This window comes from Heterocephalus glaber, unplaced genomic scaffold, assembly GCF_053883595.1.
Source record: "Heterocephalus glaber isolate CG9 unplaced genomic scaffold, H.glaber_assembly_v1.0 deba00001504, whole genome shotgun sequence".
NCBI lineage: Eukaryota > Metazoa > Chordata > Mammalia > Rodentia > Bathyergidae > Heterocephalus > Heterocephalus glaber.
Window position 1 is genome coordinate 53,497,252 of NW_028258324.1, and position 18,525 is coordinate 53,515,776.

Consider the following 18,525-nt stretch of genomic DNA (forward strand, 5'->3'; position numbering starts at 1 on the left):
AGGATATGCCACAAAGAGTAAGACTCTCACAACCAAGAAAATCAACAGGTTTCAAATATGAACTTCAAAAAGCCAAGAACACATACTCCACAGCCAAAGCTGATTTATCATGGAGTTGCTTCTTACATGACAAGCTCTGTGGTAATAACAGAGGAAAGAGCAGATTTAATGATAATTAATGAGTCAGCCAAGCAATCTAAAAGTCCTTATTTCAGAAATTAATGAAACACCAAGCCATCCTTAATGCTAGGTAAAGCTGAGGAAAACAATACTTTTAAACTTTCTTCAATTTCCCCTATCAACTGCTGAAGCTCGTAAAGAGTTGAGAAAGAGGGGAGAAAGCAGAGAGAAGGGGCCAGCACAGAAAAGATCCGCTTTTTCCCAGCAAGAACTCAGAAGATAAAATGAGTCAATGGGAACTCTCCCCTTTACCAACATACTTCTAAGGCCATCTTTCAAGCGAATCATTTCCTAAGAATATTTTCAGAGGTGTCTTACTTATTCTAGCTCTTGCTAATTTTTAATGGTTTTTATTTCAGACCAATATACTATCATTTCTCACCAGTCTATAAACTTTAATCAGTTTCTGAAGCTCCCTGATTTAACACTTACAACTAAAATTTGATTAGTACAAATGATTAAAAACTTTTGGCAATACATTATAAAAAACATTTCTAAACAGATGTTACTTATTGAAATAATGAATTCTTTAAAAATGTAAAAGTGTGGTTTGGGATATAGCTTAGTGGATAGAGCGTGGAATTAGCATGTGTAGGGCCCTAGCTTCAATCCTGAACACCAAAAAAAACAGTAAAAATTCATTCTCCTGCTATTTTTTTACTGACCTCCTCCCCCAAATACATAGCATTACTATTTAGGCACAAGTCAATTCTTGTAAGGAAAACTCATTCTGAATTCAAGCTAAGTGGGAAGCTCACTTAGTCTACAGATAGAATATACTTCAGAAATTTAAACCAACTCTACTATCTACTTTTTACAAGAATACTTCCCAAAAGTCATGAAAGATTTCTTAGCACATTCAGAAAATAAATACCAGAACTGGTACTAGAGTCCAGTAGTTTTCCTGCTGTATCATACGACTGACATTTATATTCACAATGAAAGACTTTCAAAGAATGTTTTTAAATAGATAAGCATGGTTCTCTTTAAAGTTTTATTTTAAATAAAAATAGGTAGAATTTTAGCCATTTAGCTACACATTAACTAAAAATGTCAGGATAAACACAATACCCTAAAACTTATTCAAATAAACAAAAATAGAAGAGCTATTGAATTTTTTAACCAGAAAATTTTTGTCACAAAATAAGAGTTCACTTGACAAAATCCAAGTTCATGACTGTATTTTTTTATACCGATAATCACAGCTAAGAGGTTATAAAAAGTACAGAAAATGAAAAATGTCAAAGTAGGGGTTTCTTTTGCTCAATCATCAGGTCATTTTAACTACTTTGAATTACATATTTAAAACGTGTATTTTGTGAAACTGTTGAGAAAATTTCAAAATTCTCAAAAACTCAAGAAAAACAGGAGAAGAATAAACAGCTATTAGAACACGCTGGCAATGGGAGTTGGAGGAGGTCTTACCATTGGGAGTGCATTGATGTGGGGATGTGCAACTGAATATCCGGTACGGCCAATCACAAGCTGCTGTTGCTGATGAGAAAAAGGAAAGCAAAGTATTCAGTGTGCCCTAGAACAAATTTAGTTTAAGATTTTTTTCATTCCAAACTCTGTGTTTGAAATAATCTTCATGCCTTGAATGTCCCCACCTATGAAAATCGTTCCCAAGCAAAACTGCTGTCATAAACAACAGCAACAACTAAGTGCCAAGTACGTAACCAGTGAACAAAATGAAACTCAGAGATGAATTTGCACACAGAAATTGCTCTCAAACCAATTAACTCAGCGCATGTAAATATTCTTGCACTAGAGACCAATATACTACCATTCATAATATATGACCACAAGTCATAAAAAAATGATGTAATCTTGTGTTCTACATATTTTGATTGATAAAGAAAACTAACTTGTTTGAAACATTATCAGAATGTGTTAATCTGTAATCTCTTCAGTTTACATTTTACAGGGTTTACTCCAACCATTCTCAATCGGTAAGACACAGTACATTATACTCCATGAACCCTCTATGCAAATGTAAAAAGTTAATGTTTACAAAGCGTTTCAGAGAGAGGACTCAGGTGGAATGCTGAGAACTGTTGCGTTCTGGGCTAGAGTGAAGTACAATTTTTTCTAAGAGCAATGGGGTAGTACCAAGCTGATGCCACAGAAAGGAGTGTTACCAAAACATTTACTTCCTACACCAAAGAGGAGAATCAACTGAGTAAACCCTGAACAGATAACTAAATAAATATTCTGAATAACTGCAGAAATGTTGGTTGAGGGAGAGGGGGTGTTTTGATTTTTGGTTGTTGTGTTGACATGGTATCTCAATTGCCCAAGTTAGCCATCTACTCAAGATCTGGGGTCTCAGCCTCTCAAGTACTGTAGCTAGGATTACAGCATGTGCTACCATACCTGGTTACAATAGTATTTTAAATCCCCTGGAGTTTGATCCCTTCTATCTCCCCCCACCTCCATTTTATGTTTGAGTGGAACATACATGTGTCCTGAGGACTGACTCCATGGCCATACTAAATAACTTTAGCGCTACTCATACAACTTTCAAGTAGCTAAGTCATAAGGAGACCCAGGAGTTTTACATTTATTAAATTTATCACATGCTTACTGAAATTATAGATGGATATGCCAACTCACAATGTCCTACCAACCTCTGGTGAGTCAAGATAAGTTATGGGGATTCCAAGGTTTCTGGGCATGAGATACTACGAGGAGCTAGATGTTAGATCCTTTTAGCACCCATAGGCAAAATGTTCTTCAGCCATTATAATTTAATTCTAAACAAAAACAAGATACCACTAGATCCTATTCACCTCACGGTTATTATTCATGAAAATCATATATTTTACCGTAGAGTTTTCATGATTTTAGAGCTAAAGCTACATAATGCTGCTTGTTATCCAAAAATCAGCAAAGCATTCTTATCAGAAAAAGTTTTTGGCACATGCTCTCTATTCATCCATAAATAATTAACATATGCCACTATGGTAGATACCAAACAAAAGTAAATAACAAAGATAAATACCTTATTCTCATGTGATAGTTTTTTGGGGTGTTTTTTTTTTTGGCTTGTAACATTCTGATCCTGTCGGTCTTTTTCAGGCACAAATTTACTCTTAGAAAAAGACTCAGCAGTACTAAAAGTGAATGTATCTATGTTTCAAACATCTTCCTTGATAATGTTTTTGAGATATCTTAAAATGATTACATCATTTCATAGCAGGTAAAGAGTTTATTTCTGTAGCCTATAAGCATCAGCTCTAGCAGTCTTACTTTTCCTTATTTTTGCTTCTATGTGCAGTTTCTTTGCAAAAATCTTTTTGTGAGACTTGGTTAAAAGTAGATCGTGTAATACCTAGGTAATTAAACTTAGGTAAACAAGTAAACCTCCAGTAAGCTGAAAGGGAATGATCAAACAGGATTGGCCCTGGTGCCCTGTGGGATCCCCACTCTCCCCAAGCACCACTGCACATAGGTTATCCACACCTCTGCCAGGGCCAAAGGAGGGTGCAGATCTGAGCCTCTATTTCACATATTAGAAACACAGTGCTTTAATCGAAAATGAACACAAAGAGACTACTCCAAGAGAAACCTGTTTTCACCCGTGTGTTCATGTACAACACACAAACTAACACACATTTATCTTTTGAAAATACTAAAGTAGATTACTCCATTTGTTTCCCTCCTCTCCCCAGGCGCTTTCTTCTTACTTTATTATGATCAGTGAGTCTCTCACCATCCTGCATAGATGTAGCTAATGTTTTCACTAATCTTAAAACTTTAGTATTCCTCGACTATCTTCAGAAACTTACAAACCAGTAAGTATAGATGGGGAAGAATAAGGATTTCCTGATCTTTTTATTTTAAAAATGAGTTCTTTCATATCATAATCATATAAACAAGTCCTCAATGTTGTCATCTGAAAAATGAAGTTATTATATAATCCTACCCTTTGAGATGATGCTGTTATTTAAACAGCTTGAGAACAAACTTGAACACAGTCTGGCTAAACAACAACAAAACAAACCAACAACTATGGAACCAGGCATAGTGGTGAGCATTCCAGCATGCAAGAGGCTCATGAGATCAAGGCCAGCCTACGCAACATAGCAAGACTGTCTCAAAAACACTATAATTTAAAGTCCTATTAAATCCCTAAAGGTATCTTCACACAGAATGCTAACAAATGTCAGCTTATTATTGCTACATATATAGTGTAAAAGGACACACGAGTGTTGAGGACAGTGTGTATTAAAAGATAACATAAAAATTAGATCCAAAACAAAATAAAAAAATTCTATGAGGTATGACTTACCATGAGTTTTTTTTTGGTTTTGTTTGTTTTGGTACTAGGGATCGAACTCAGGACCTTGCACTTGCCAGGCAGGTGCAGCTGCCACTGAGCTACATCCTCGGTCCACCATGAGATTTTTATAAAATCAATGGAAAGTATTTTTAAAAATACAAACAATGAAGAAACAGGAAAACAGAAAGTGGCTCTGGAAATGAATTCTATTGGTCAGACCAAATGGCAGCAACAGAAAACAGTGCCCATGAGTTTTGCCAACACTAGCTAATGCTCACCAAAGCAGAGCATGAGAAGAAATGTCATGAATATTTTTTAATTAAAGAAAACACCATATATTTTAGCTTTCAAAATGGTTAAGAAAAACTGGCAATCAAACATCCCTTCTATAATGCAAGTTTAAATGTTACTGTCAACAATGTTTCCTTTGCCGGCCCCTCCCCAAGACAGGATCTCCCTGTTATGCTGGTCCTTTTTAAATTCAGTATGTAGCCCAGTCTGGCCTTGAACTTGGGATCCTCTTGGCTCATATTACAGGTGTATGGACCACCATACCCACTCTTTTCAGATTTTCTAAAAATGCTAAATCACTATGTATACCAGAGGTAAACATGGTAATAAGTAAATTATATTCATAATTAGTTTTAAAAACAAATTCATAAGTACAGTTTCAATTACATTTAAAACTGCCAATTTCAAAATTCTCTTATTAATATCAAAGCAACTAAAGATTCCAACAATAATGTACCTGTACATTATAAATGAATTCTCTCCACTAGTAGTGCATATGTTACTCAAGAAAATACAAACTAATAAAGCTAGACTCTCCTCCTTCAGGAGCCTAGGAAGAAAAATAATTTAAGTTCTGTATGTATGTATGTATGTATGTATGTATTTATTTATTTATTTATTGGGGGGATGCAGGGTCTCACTTTGTAGTTCAGGCTGGCCCTGAACTCACTATGTAGCTCAGGCTGGCCTCAAAACTTGAGGCAATCCTCCTGCCTCTGCCTCCCAAGTGCTGGGATTATAGGCATAAACCACCACGCCTGGCCTGTATTTATCTTTAAGCAAAATTAAATGGTAGATTTTAAAAAATTAAATGTAGGTTTCTGAATGGCTGTGTAATTTACCTTTCAACAGACAACAGAACTGACTAGGGGAGGGAGGAAGAGGAAAAGGAAAGGGAGACAAAAAGAAAGCAAAGACGTTTTAATGAACTTCTTCTCTACTGTACAATGCTAACATTAAGCTAACTCTTCATATTAAGTTACTATGTACTTAATACAGGGCTAACTTTGAAGTGAAATCTACTAAAATACATCAGTAAAACAAACACAAACTAAGACCTCTGCCCTTACAAAGCTTACTCCAGAAGGTATTTGGGATTTCGTGTAATGTTTGAAGATGGTGAGTGTTATGAAAAAAGAAAAAGGTCAGGCTAGATAAGGGATTCAATAGCTGAGGGGGAGAACAGGCATATAGTTGCAATATTAAGAAGGGTGGGGCTGGGGATTTAGCTCAGTGGTTCCAGGGCCTGCCTTGCAAGTGCAAGGTCCCAAGTTCAATCCCTGGCACCAAAAAAAATAAATTAAAAAAAAAAAAGAAGGATGGTCAGGACCAAAGCAAACACTGTAGTCAGGAAGTTATCGTATGCTCTACATTCTGTATGTAGACAGTCATGTATGAAGATGCACCTTATCTTGGTATTGTTGGTTTAATGCTAGAAACCATAGCGAGAACATTCATATTCAAAAAAATGTTACTTGTTTCAATTACTATAAGCTTTTCTCTGAAATATCTGTTCTTATATTTCCTATATATTGTACAGTTATAATTCAAATGATAGTAAGCATTATAAAGCATAGGTCTGTTTAAATACTTAGAATATTATGGAGGCCATCATAAAGTTATCAAATACTGAAGAAAAGACATGCAAAATCAGAGCAATCTTCATAAATGAATGTTGCATAGTCTGCTCAGTCCAATTATGTTTCATACAAGCATTCTGACAAAGAACATCAAATTTTTCCAAGACATGATACTGGAGGTGAAAAAAAAGTCACCGAAATAGACTATCTCATCAACTTAAGCCCAATTACAGGTTAGATGGCAGACTTCCTTTTTTTAAATATCCACAAATGCTTACAGTGGGCCTACCAGTACCTGGATTCACTATTACTACTTCAAAATACCTTACTAGGTAAAAGAAGAGGAGGGGATAGCTAAGGCTTCTTGAAATGCTGAAGAAGCCCTCTCTTGGGTTTTATTTTGTGCATTTTTTTACACTTATTGTGTTCAATATTCTTCAGCAGAAGAAAAATAAAGAGGTGGCAAGAGGAGCTATTTTATGAGAATGCACGAAGCTAGAATTTTAAGAGTACCTTCTGTAACTGTGTCTGCTATAATACTCAGAACACAATTCAGGATTCCGGGAAGAGTTTAACGGGAAGAAGGGAAGGTTGTTTCTGGAAGTAAGGAAATTTGACAAAAATCTTTTCTCTTCATGAGAAGGGAAATAATAATTGTTTAAGATATTCTTCCAGATAAGGTTAAGAAAAGGAAAATACCTTTCCTGCAAAGAGAATTAAAATTCTATTGTGTGTCTTATTTCCCTGACCCCTTGATCTCATGTCAAAGTTAATCAATCAGCTGAAGTACTATGACTCAGAATCAACTATTCAAATACACAAAACTAAGCAGGCCACACCTGGCACCTGTTTATGGAGAGGGATATAGGACGAGAAAGGCTGTCAAAGTGGTATCCGGCCAGACATACAATCTAGGGGCTCTTGTCTTTGCATCCCTCCAAAATACTATCACCATCACCCTGTGACCTGCTCAGGTGCAAGAAAGCAGAACATACCCTGCCCAAACCCTAACCCTGGTTTAAAAACACCAAGCTCCACTGAGAAATCACTTTCATCTTACGAGTGTCTCGTGAGCATAGCTTCCAAGGAATCCCACCCACCAAGGGCCATGCTCAGCTGTAAGGAGGCACCACACCTTCCCACTAGGAGTTCATTCTCTCTAGACACAGTTCACATGTCGGAAATCATCTCATCATATACCCCACAGAGGCTCGTAATACTGCTGGCAGTCAACTTTCATGCTTCCAATGCATCTGAGCTTTAAAAGGTGGAAAAAAAAAAAAAAGCAAGCCACAGTCATCTGACCATAGAAGAAAAGAGGTGTGAATTTTCTCACAAGAAAACTGAGTTCTCATCCCAACCCTGCCTTCTAGGACACCAGTGGTCTCAGGCCTAGAACTTAAGCTCTCATTGTTCTGACTTGCCTCCTGTAAGTAATGACTGGGTTTGACTGAAGTTTTTTCTGTGTGTGTGGGTTTTTTGGTACCGGGTATCGAACTCAGTACCTTGCACTTGTGAGGCAGGTGCAGTGCCACTGAGCTAAATTCCCAGCCCTAAAGTTTTTTTTTAAGACAGGGTTTTACTATATAGCTCAGGCTGGCCTTGAACTTGCAGCAGTCTTCCATTCACAGGCCTGCACCACCACGACCAACCCTTTAAAGCCTTCTAAAAAATAACAACTAGGCGCACAGAAAACCAGGCCCTTAAAATTAAGAAGAAAATATCTCCTGCCCCTCTGAGAAATAGCTCAGAAGTAAAACCAAACCAACAAGCTAAAAACATAAATAGCATAGAAACCTGTTTTGATTATACAAAAGAAGGGCAGTTTAATTCAATCTCCTTTAGACTGAGGTCCAAAGAGGTTACGTTCTTGTTCTTACTGGGTTAAAAATAAATATTCAACTCTAAATTGCTTGTACACTTAATACATTTCAACCTCAGACAAATTTTACAGTAATCATTACTGTCCTTTCAAAAACAAGTTAACTCAGGAGTTCCTACCCAGACCAAGGTGGGTAAGAGGCACAAAGAGCCATCAGTTGCTAGCTCTTAAAAGTTCCTAATCGCTTTCCTCTATGTGTCCCAAGTCTCCTTCCAAAGGTTTTGGCTGCCCAAAAGACAGCCAAGAGATTTTTAAGGAAAGTATCACTTACTAAAAGGAAGAAGTCTTTATGTCCATATTCTCTTACTGTTACAGAAGGAGACGGTACACCCACTAGAGGATGGGGTAATTATACCTACAAATAATTCTGCTTTCTTACCATTCACCCAACCTAGCTTCCAAATACTTTTGACCTACTATGTTTTATATGACTAGTTTGTAAACTACGTTATGTTCAATGGTTTAAAAAAGATACATATGGAAATCAAGTATCTTATATGATGAGAACAAGATTAAACTTACTTAATTTACAGAACCAGTATTCAAGAGAGACTGGAATTTTAAAAGGAATATCCTCTCCTTTTTCCAGAAAGTCTTGGAAAACACAAAATATCCTGCTACGTAACTCTCTAATATCTGCTATCTAGCCCCAAAGCCTGAAGGTCATCCATCCCTCTTTTTTCTGTTTCCCTTATCTGCCACATCAGTCACCAACTTTTGTCAAATCTAAATATCTCTTAAGATGCCTATTGACTCCTTGAGTCTCAAAGTCTACCTACATTCCTCATTCCCTGTTCTTCTATAACTGTAAATAAGACTAAAGTCTAAATCAGGTCTTTCAGTTTTTAAGTGTGATAATCAGGTGTTTACACCATTGTGTGATACGTATCTTCTGCAACCTTGTTACAACATTGGCACATTATCCATTTAATGTGAAAAAAGGTCCAAATTATTTTTAATATGCATGAATCCCAACTTCTATAATTGAGCATCACTTAAAAATTCAACTTTTTATCTATTTGATTTTGAAGCAAAAAAGGCAAAAGTGGATCACTGCTTAGCTAGTGATTTAAGTAATAACTGCTGAGATGCCTTTGGTCTCCTTACTAATCCCAAACTGTTCAAAGTAGCAACATGCACATACAAATATTTTGCAGATAAAAGCTACCACATTTAACATTTCTGTCTAGTAAGACCTAAACGGAAATCTGTTCGGAGGTGAAGGTAGGGAAGCTATTACATTTCTGAAAATAAAGAACAGATGTAGTATTTCTTCCTGCTTCAACATAATGTCTCCAACAATAACAGCCATTTTTCAACCAACGCACTGAACTTGACGAAATTTATGGTACTAAGGACAATGGATTTTTTCTTTTTAAAAACCCTCCTCTCAACTTGCTTAGTATTATTAGACACCACTTCTCATGTCTTCTGAAGTATTTCAAAATTATTATGTATAAATTTCATTCATCTCCCACCCCAAATCTCTTCTCATAATTCCTACCTCTGTGTATACAGCTTCATCCTTCCAGTTATCCAAGTTAGAAATTCAGCTCTTTCCCCTCCCTCATATTTCCTACAGTTATACAATCACCAAAAAACCATCAAGTTCTATTTCTATGGTCCTACTGCACACATTTATTTTTAGTTCCCCAACTCTTGATATTTCAATGGCTTTGGATATGCTTGCTATATGCTGAACCTGAATTTCAGATCACTCATACCCTATCTAAGCTTTACTACTAATATGGGTATTCTTTTTACATATATGCCTATCTCTCCTCTGGAAGGTATGTCTTCTGAAAGATGCTTTATTCAGCTTTATAACCTAAGTACCTAGAACAATGCCTGAAGAATAAGTTAAACTGTACCTCTCCCACGTAAGTGTTAGTGGTTAAAAATAAACACCTCCACAGGTAGTACTACAAAAAGTAATGACAGTTGTTGGATTATTTTTCATTCTCTCACAAAATCAATTTCAGGAAAAATTAGGATGCTACCAATTCAAATCATATGTCAAATTCAGAACAGAAACAAAATTTTTGTTCCAAAGGTCAAGAATGAGAATTATGAATAATTACTTAAAAACATTTAGCTCTGAAATATTGTATCACATTAATCATAAGTAGCTTCTACATCTTGGTGAAACAGTTGTAAAAGCATTTTAATTCAGTGCTACTGTTGCAAATGTGAATGCAAAAATGTAAAAATGATTACTCTTAAAGAGCATTCCTTAAGTTTGCTCTTTCAGAGTTTGTGTTTTGATTTTGATCCTGCTGATTACTTCAGGTCAGAGTAAAGTAACTGAGAAAGCAAAAAAGAATTACATAAGATTTATCAATAAACCTGAAGTTCACTGAATAATATAAGGTTTGCTACTCTGTTTCACTGTTCTATAGTTAAGGGGAATGAGGGAAAACTGGGCAGACAACTCCAGGCAATCAGACAGCTGAAAATAGGCAGTGTCTGCTTTTTTCATGAATTTCTAACCTCAAGGTCCCGGAAAGAAAGACATTATTTGCTGTACTGGCATCCCAACAACAGAGCATAAACTGTGAAAGAATGTAGATCCCCATCAAACATTCATATAATGAATATGGCTAAATACTGTCAAGTCTTTTAGGCTTATTGGTAGCTAACATGATACAGAACCCAAAAGATAAAATTCATAATTATATCCCTGTCTCAATGTTTCTACATATCTCCATTTATTTCTTGATTTTCCTCTCCTAATAATCTTAATATTTTATGTCCTTTTTCTAACTAAACTCCATATTCCTTCCCCCATTCCTTTAAGGCCAGGCCATTCCATTTGTAAACTTTACAAAATACAACACATAAATGGCTACTGCTTTACAGTTTTCCATGTTTATTCACACATTTACTTATTCAACAATACTTGCACTGGCTTTCATTTCACAGATTCAATCATTCTTTACCAAATACCAGGAAATAAGGCAGACCAAAATTACTCAAAAGGGCTGGGGATTTAGCTCAGTGGTTTTGCCGCCTGCCTTGAAAGCACAAGGACCCAAGTTTGATCCCTGGTACCAAAAAAAAAAAAATTACTCAAAAGACCTACAATAGAACTGGAAAGATACAATGACTACTACTTACTGAGGATGAAATAGCATGGTTACTTAATGTTCTAAACTTCAGTCTACTGTATAAAATGAAACTGTAACACTACCTACTTTCAGAGGGGTGTTGTTATGAGAACTAAATAAGATAATGCCTATCATGTAAGTATTTGGGAATTAAAAAGCATTTAAATGGTAGCCATTGTTTTTCCTAGATTTTATGTAATTAAAAACTCAGTGATCCTTTACGAGATTTGTGAATTTACTATAATAAACTGTCAATCTATGTATCCAAACTGAATGTCTAAAATGCTATGTACACTTACGAACTTTAAGCAGCTTATGTTACAAGAACAAAAATGTGACACTGTTTCTAAACATGTTATATAATCATTTTGATAATGGTATATCATTTCTAGATTACATATTGGATATAAAGAGTGGCAAAGATTACTGGAATGAAAACTAGGAGTGGGTCAATGGCCCTAAGCTTGTACAAGGGTATGTACAAACTCAGGAAGCAGGAGAATCAGGTGAGCCCAGGAATCTGGGGCCAATCTGAGCAATATGGTCAGAATCTATTAAAGAAAGAATTTTTAAAGTTTTAGCCTCTAAAAAAGATCATCTAAATTTTTAATTAGCATCACAACCAAACATTTAAAATGGGTACTGTGTTAATCAAATGTCCATTTTTAAAGACAAATGTCAGTCCAATATTATTATTCCTTTCCCTTGGCTTCCAAATACAGTAGTATCTGAGAAGTAAATGGAACTATTGCCTAAATCATAAACACTGAATTTCTGGGAAATATATTGTCAATGACAGCAATTTTAAGGCTTTACTAAGCCTTCCTCATAATTATACACTATTTAAAAGTAGTATATTTTGGTTTTGACAGTCACATAGATTGCTACATGAATAGTGTGAAATTATTTTTCTTCTAGAGATGACATCAAAATAACTTGAGAACAGTAACAGGAAATAACTTGCAGATTCCCACTCCAGGTAGTTCCTTCTCAATTCTCCCAGATGTTTGCTATCTGAGACAATTTAATGCACTCTATAAATTCCTTTAATGTGCATCTTCCCTGGTGCAGTAATAAAGATGTTAACAGTTTGTTTCAGTCTAACTTCAAATTTCATTAATATATTAATTTTCTAATTTGAGAGAAGTCAGCAAGTCCCACTTAGAGCTTTAATAAATTCTACTTTATTTCCATGTCATTGATTGGGAGAAATATAAAGCAAAAATTAGCTATTTCTGACAAAGGGCAGACAAGCAGTACTGAAGAGAAGAATTGGTTCACTGGAAGGAAATAAAGTGAACATCAGTCAAAAACTGCTGGGCATTCTAACTCATAAACTTAGTATTTTTCATATTATGCAAGGTAGCAAGCAATTTGAACAGAGTCTAGGGCCAATGGCCATTTATAGATTTCTAAATAGTATATGCTTTGTGGTTACTTTTCCCTACTTAGCATTTTATCTACCATTCCCAGCCAGAGCTCAGTACTTATCTGTAAAATGTTCAGGCAATAACTGCCCTAACTTAAGACAATACGATGGTAGTTCCGTTCTAGGCCAGTACAGAAGTTCCAGATCTCAAGGTTGGTTCTTTCAAAATCTTGTAGTCTATAGACTTCTTGAACATTATTCATTCATTCATTCAGGGTTAAGGACCAGCAAGGATTCTACATTCTAATGGGGGAGAGAACATTCTAGCTGTAACCATACAGTATTATACACGCAAAAGTCACTAAGCATATTTTATTTAAATAAGTTGAAGGCATACAATAAATACTAACACTGAAACCCTGAAGACACAAATGTATAATGGTAACCACAAAAAGGACCAAAATACAGTACAAGTTCTTAACACTGCTGTATCATGACTAATATGTACAATTAGAAAAAAAAAGCCTCATTGTTACATGCATTCATTATATGCACTCAAACTGCCATAGTATGTAAGAAAAAGAAAAAAAGACGCACTGAAATTTCTATTTTTCAGAACACCGAGTGCCAAAAAATGCACTTCTTTGGGTTGGGGATTTAGCTCAGTGGCACTGCACCTGCCTCACAAGTGCAAGGTCCTGAGTTTGATTTCCAGTATTGGAAAAAATAAACATAAAAAAGGAAAGAAACGAAAAGAAAAGAATGCACTTCTTTTATAGAGACCAGACATACCTTTTCTTTTACATGTTTCCATCACAGGTATCATTAACATTTAATCTAATAACTCAAAATTACCTAGTAAGGTCCTTTCTCAATGTGTTTTTAGCAAAAGGCATGACTAGATCCCTAAATATGGACTGTCATGCCATTTTCCAGTTCAAAACAAAGATCGTAAAAGATGAGAGGTAAAGGGAGTAAGAAGACTTTATAAAGTTGATTTGTGAATTGCTGTTAGGCTTAATCACATTAGGTTATGAAGTACAACAGTTGCTCATTCACTTATTATTTACTGAGTGCTTACTATTTTCCAGGCATCATTAGAAACAGTAAGTATAGTTAAGTCCCCAAACATTCAGAAGTCAGATTCCTTCAAATCCAACACAGTGAGTCTTACGCAGTACACCTATGAAAGTTTGCAACTGAAATGTCCTTAAGTTAGGGAACTATGTACTGTATACAGTGGTAAAGAACTCTCCCCCCCACCCCTACCCCTCTACTAAAGATTGAACTCAGGGCCTTTGCACTGAGCTAAGTCCCTAGCCTATCATTATTTCTCATTTTTGATACATAGTCTCATTAAGTTGTCTAGGCTGGGCTTGAACCTGTAATCCTCCTGCCTCAGCCTCCTAGAGTGCTATGATTACAAGCCTGCACCATCAGGCCCAGTTAAGAAAACTTCTTGAGGTTTATGTTCCAGTACAGAAAGACTAACAAAATGTATACATTGTATTTCTCAGGTTGAATTTCAAGAGATACTTATGTTATACCACTGAACCATTTCAATACATTGACTGCAAATATAAGACAGCAACACCAGATTACTACTATAGAAAAATGGGACTTATTCAAAGTATAAAAACTCATAAAACAAACAAAAAACAAAGTAAAACTTGGGTAATTAGGTTTTGAGAGAAAGAAACCATAGCAATCTATGTCAGAAATACTTATATTCTACCCAATTTGAGTTTCTGTGAGAAAACATTATAGTTTATGGTCAAATGTGGTGGTCCCATTTCCCCTATTTTTCCAATGCTTGATTGGATTCCTATATATTTAGAACTTCTCTTGATTTGTTTCTAAACAGACAGATACAATGGGGTAAGGAAAGTTAGCAAACCTGAGGCAGAATGACTGTTTACTAAATGCCACACAGTAATACTATCGTAACTGCTCTGAATTGACAAATGCAAAGTGCGGTGTTGGGGGTTTAGATCTGGTTGGAGGCAATGGCACTGGCAGTAATTTTGTGGACCATTTTAGATCATACTTCTATGACCATTTACTGTTGCTCTAAAATCAATGCCATGCTTGGATGGCTGGATTCTAGAAGCTCCAGAATTAACCACATGACATGCAGAAAGTCTTTAGGCCCATGTGTATTTCAACCTCAACTATTTCCTTCAAACTCATTTTATTGCAGTGCTGTCACTGTTCTTTCCTTCCTTTGTACTTGTTACATCAAATTTCAGGGAGAAGACAGCTGGGATTTCCTCCTCCGAAAGAATGCCCTTGGGGCCACTGAGCAAAATGTCGACAACACATCATCCCAAAATGCAGTATGAGTGAGTCTAGACCAGTTGGTGCCTCGCTGACCTTTATTTAGGTAACTATGAAGGCCATTTTCCTGTTGAACCAACTCGAGGTCACCCATAAAGATCCAGCTTGTAGAGCACAGAACTGATAATCTCAATTTCTCATTACTCTCCAACATGTATCCCTCCCTAACTTGTGATACAACAGGTTCATTTCCAGTGCTGCCTTCATTTCAATATTCTTGTTTTAATAACGTTCCCTGTCTGTCTCCCCCTATCTAGACCTACACATTTTTCAAGATCAGGATCCAGGTGAATGCACTCCTTCCTGCAAAAAGCCTTCTCTTGCTGCTAAAAGGCAGTGAGAAAAAAATGACAGTAATATACCAGTCATTTTACCATGCTAGAAAACAGGGTCCAGGCAGATTAAATAACCTCCTCCAGGGCTGGGGAGTCAGCTCAGTGGTGCCGTTGCCTGCCTTGCAAGTGCAAGGTCCTGAGTTCAAATTCCAGTACCAAAAAAATAAAAAACCTCCTCCAAACCATAGAAGTAACTAATGACAAAGGCTGAACTATACTCAAGATCTTCAAATTTAAAACCTTACCTGCTCTTTTCTTTTATTTTTTTGGTACTGGGGACCCAACTCAGGTCCTTGCGCTTGCGAGGCAGGCGGTGAAACTACTGAGTTAAATCCTCAGCCTTTACCTGTTCTTTTAATGTTACTTGAACATTATCTTCCACATTTACCTGACCATATCTCCTCACACTTAAAAATTTCCAGTGGATTCTCCACACCTAAATTATTGAAATTCAACATATCCTTTAAATCCCAGGTCAAATGCAATCTTTTCTACACAAAATTCTTTTTGATAGTCCTAACATTCAGATTTTTCCCTTTCCCAAATTTACTACATGTTAGTATAGCACAGTGTAGCATCTTTGTACTTCATTTTGTTCTAAAAACAACCTGAAGAGGCAGGAATTTATTAGTCATATTTCACCAATGGCCCTAAGATGTTAAGCAATTTACTCACATTTATACAATTATTTACAATAGCTACTCCCCAAAGAGATGAGGTATGAGGTACTACTGCTGAAATATCTTTAAATACAACATTTACTTTCTAAGAACTAAATTTCAAGACACATGATCTGATTCTTGCTCTAGAATTCTTTCTATTATATCCTCTGGTTTCTTGTTGTAAAATCCTATACTGACGTTAAAACCAGAGTGAACATAATCTGAATCTAACGCAAAGGAACCAAACACACACACACAAACACACACACACACGAATATTTTTCAAAACTGTCAATGTTATAAAACAAAGAATGGGTGAGGAACTATGTCAGGTTAAAGAATCATGGTAACTAAATTTAACATGCTAATAACTGCTTAAGATAAGCAACAGAAATTTGAGAATTCGTTATTTTATTGTTTTATATATTCGCAAATTCCTCATACCAATAGTTTAACAAATAAAACCCTTCATTGAGAAACCCTGCCAGGCATCAGTCTCTTCCCTTCCACGGCCCACCTCCCTCCTCCAGAAGTTAAGTCCCAATGTGACTTCACACTTCTTTCAAATATTGGCCTCCTTTCCAAACAATGTGCAAGTTTTAAAGCAAACTGAGTTCATGCATAAATTATATACACATACATCAATTATCTCTTGAAAAACTAAACTCCCTGCCAGAATGGTCTTATTCGGTGACTAACATAAATTTTGTGGTCTAGCAGGATTGTGTAAGACCTTTTGTCATTGAGCCCTGGCTCTTTGGTACAAGGGAAAGAAACCCTCACAATCCCACTGAAGCTGTTCCTCATGAGATACCAGGAAAGCAAGTCTGAGTCTGTTCGACTGCTCTCATGCCTAACATACTTTTACATTTTACAAGTGGTTTAGAAATGTTTGTAATCACAGATATAAAATCCCTAAAAGCTGCAACTAACAAAGGGTCATTAGTTATCAGAAACCTGGAATTATCACAAGAACTAGTGAGACAGGGCTTGAAGGAATTACAAGACAGAATCCTCATTCTCAATTCCACAGAGGAAACAAAAATTTAGAATAATCCCAGCATTTAAATTAGTGTGACAGTAAAATCATTAAGAGTTGGAAATTTAAAGCAAAGTTTTATTCTGTAATAAAAGATATACAAATTAAGGTTAATTTGTATGATGTTGAGAAAGCCAACAAAACAGTGCTTCTGAACATTTCTAAATTACTTTTTCCATAAGTCTGTGTTTACTAAGTAGAATACATTCTATTAAGTGCCACAGGGTTACAACAATTAACATACTTCTTCCTCCTCTAAAATATAAAATGTAAGCCTGTGTTAAAGCATCTAGGAATCCAGAGAACAATATCTCTCCAGCCTGGAGTAACAGGAGGTGATACAACAGAACCAACAACACAAAACATCAAGGTTCAGCATGTCCCCTGTTGGGAAGTTAGGAATGATCCAAAGTCCCTAACATTATCTTAAGATTTGCCCCAGCACGAGTGTAAAAATTGGAAATAAATATATATATATGCACTTGAAGAAAACAGGATCTGTGACCTAAAATGCTCCAATTCTACCAACACTGAAGCCACACTGTTGGAAACTCTGCTAGACTAGTTTTCATATAGTTATTATAGTCTAGTGTGAAGAAAAGCAGAGCTCTTATATCAATGAATTTTGCAGACAGGGCTAAATAAGGAAGTTTCAAAGGGCAAGAGTTCTTTAAATAGTGGTCATACCTGCAAATGAAGAAGAGATCATTACCTATGTGCAGAACGATCAGTGATCAAATACTGTTAGTTTTTGCAGGCTTATCCACAAATAGCAAACAATCAGCATCAACAACATCTTTACCTTTCAATCCCAATAAAATTTTACAAAGTAAAAACAGATTATAGTTGATTGTGCGATACTCTTTAACACAATGAACCCTTTTCCAATTTCAAGTAATAGGACTGTTAACCATCATGAACAAAAGACAGCCATAGGAGCACAGGCATGTGCAATATTTTTTCCCATGTTCTGTTGTTTTGTGTTTGTAACTGAAAGTGGATGAATGAAACCTATTACCAACTCCTGGTAGGATCATGGGAAGAAATCTGCTCACAGTAACAATCTTTATGTGGCCCATTCAAATACAGGCAAAGCAGCAGGGCATGATGGCACATGCCTGGAACCTCAGCACTTGGGAGGCTGAGAGTTCACAGCCAGTTTGAGGTACTATGTGAGTTCAAGATCAATCTAAACCATCCAGACCTTGACTCAAAAAAAAGAAAGAAAGAAAAAGAAAAAATTAACATATTTGAATAGTTTTTAAAACCTTATAGTAACGTGACACATACGTATATATAATATATGTCATAAATATTTAATTCATACAAAGAACAATTTATAGTTAATTTTAAATTTAAGTCCTAAAAAGTTACAATTACATAATTATCATCACTTTAGCTGACTGGCGGTGGACCATTGCATACTGGGATATATCTACACCAACAACCAAGAAAGTT

The 18,525-nt window shown here is 35.9% G+C and overlaps 1 protein-coding gene and 1 non-coding gene across 16 annotated transcripts in view; one reads left to right on the forward strand and one right to left on the reverse strand.

Annotated features, from left to right (window-relative positions):
* The window catches only part of Tbl1xr1 (TBL1X/Y related 1), a 168,633-nt gene that overhangs the window by 94,221 nt on the left and 55,887 nt on the right, over window positions 1-18,525 (reverse strand). For 8 of the 15 annotated variants that reach the window (XM_087186545.1, XM_021254360.2, XM_004834614.4 and 5 more), the window contains exon 2: window positions 1,606-1,674. The exons of 4 other annotated variants lie outside the window; for them this stretch is intronic. The gene's annotated coding sequence lies outside the window, so the exon portion shown is untranslated. Of the gene's footprint in view, window positions 1-1,605; window positions 1,675-18,525 lie in introns of those variants that run through there. 3 more of the 15 variants (XM_087186539.1, XM_087186538.1, XM_087186537.1) reach the window with 1 other exon arrangement.
* Window positions 9,047-9,151, forward strand: LOC147825347 (small nucleolar RNA U13). Its single transcript, XR_015441193.1, has one exon. It is a non-coding gene; the product is annotated as a small nucleolar RNA U13 (small nucleolar RNA).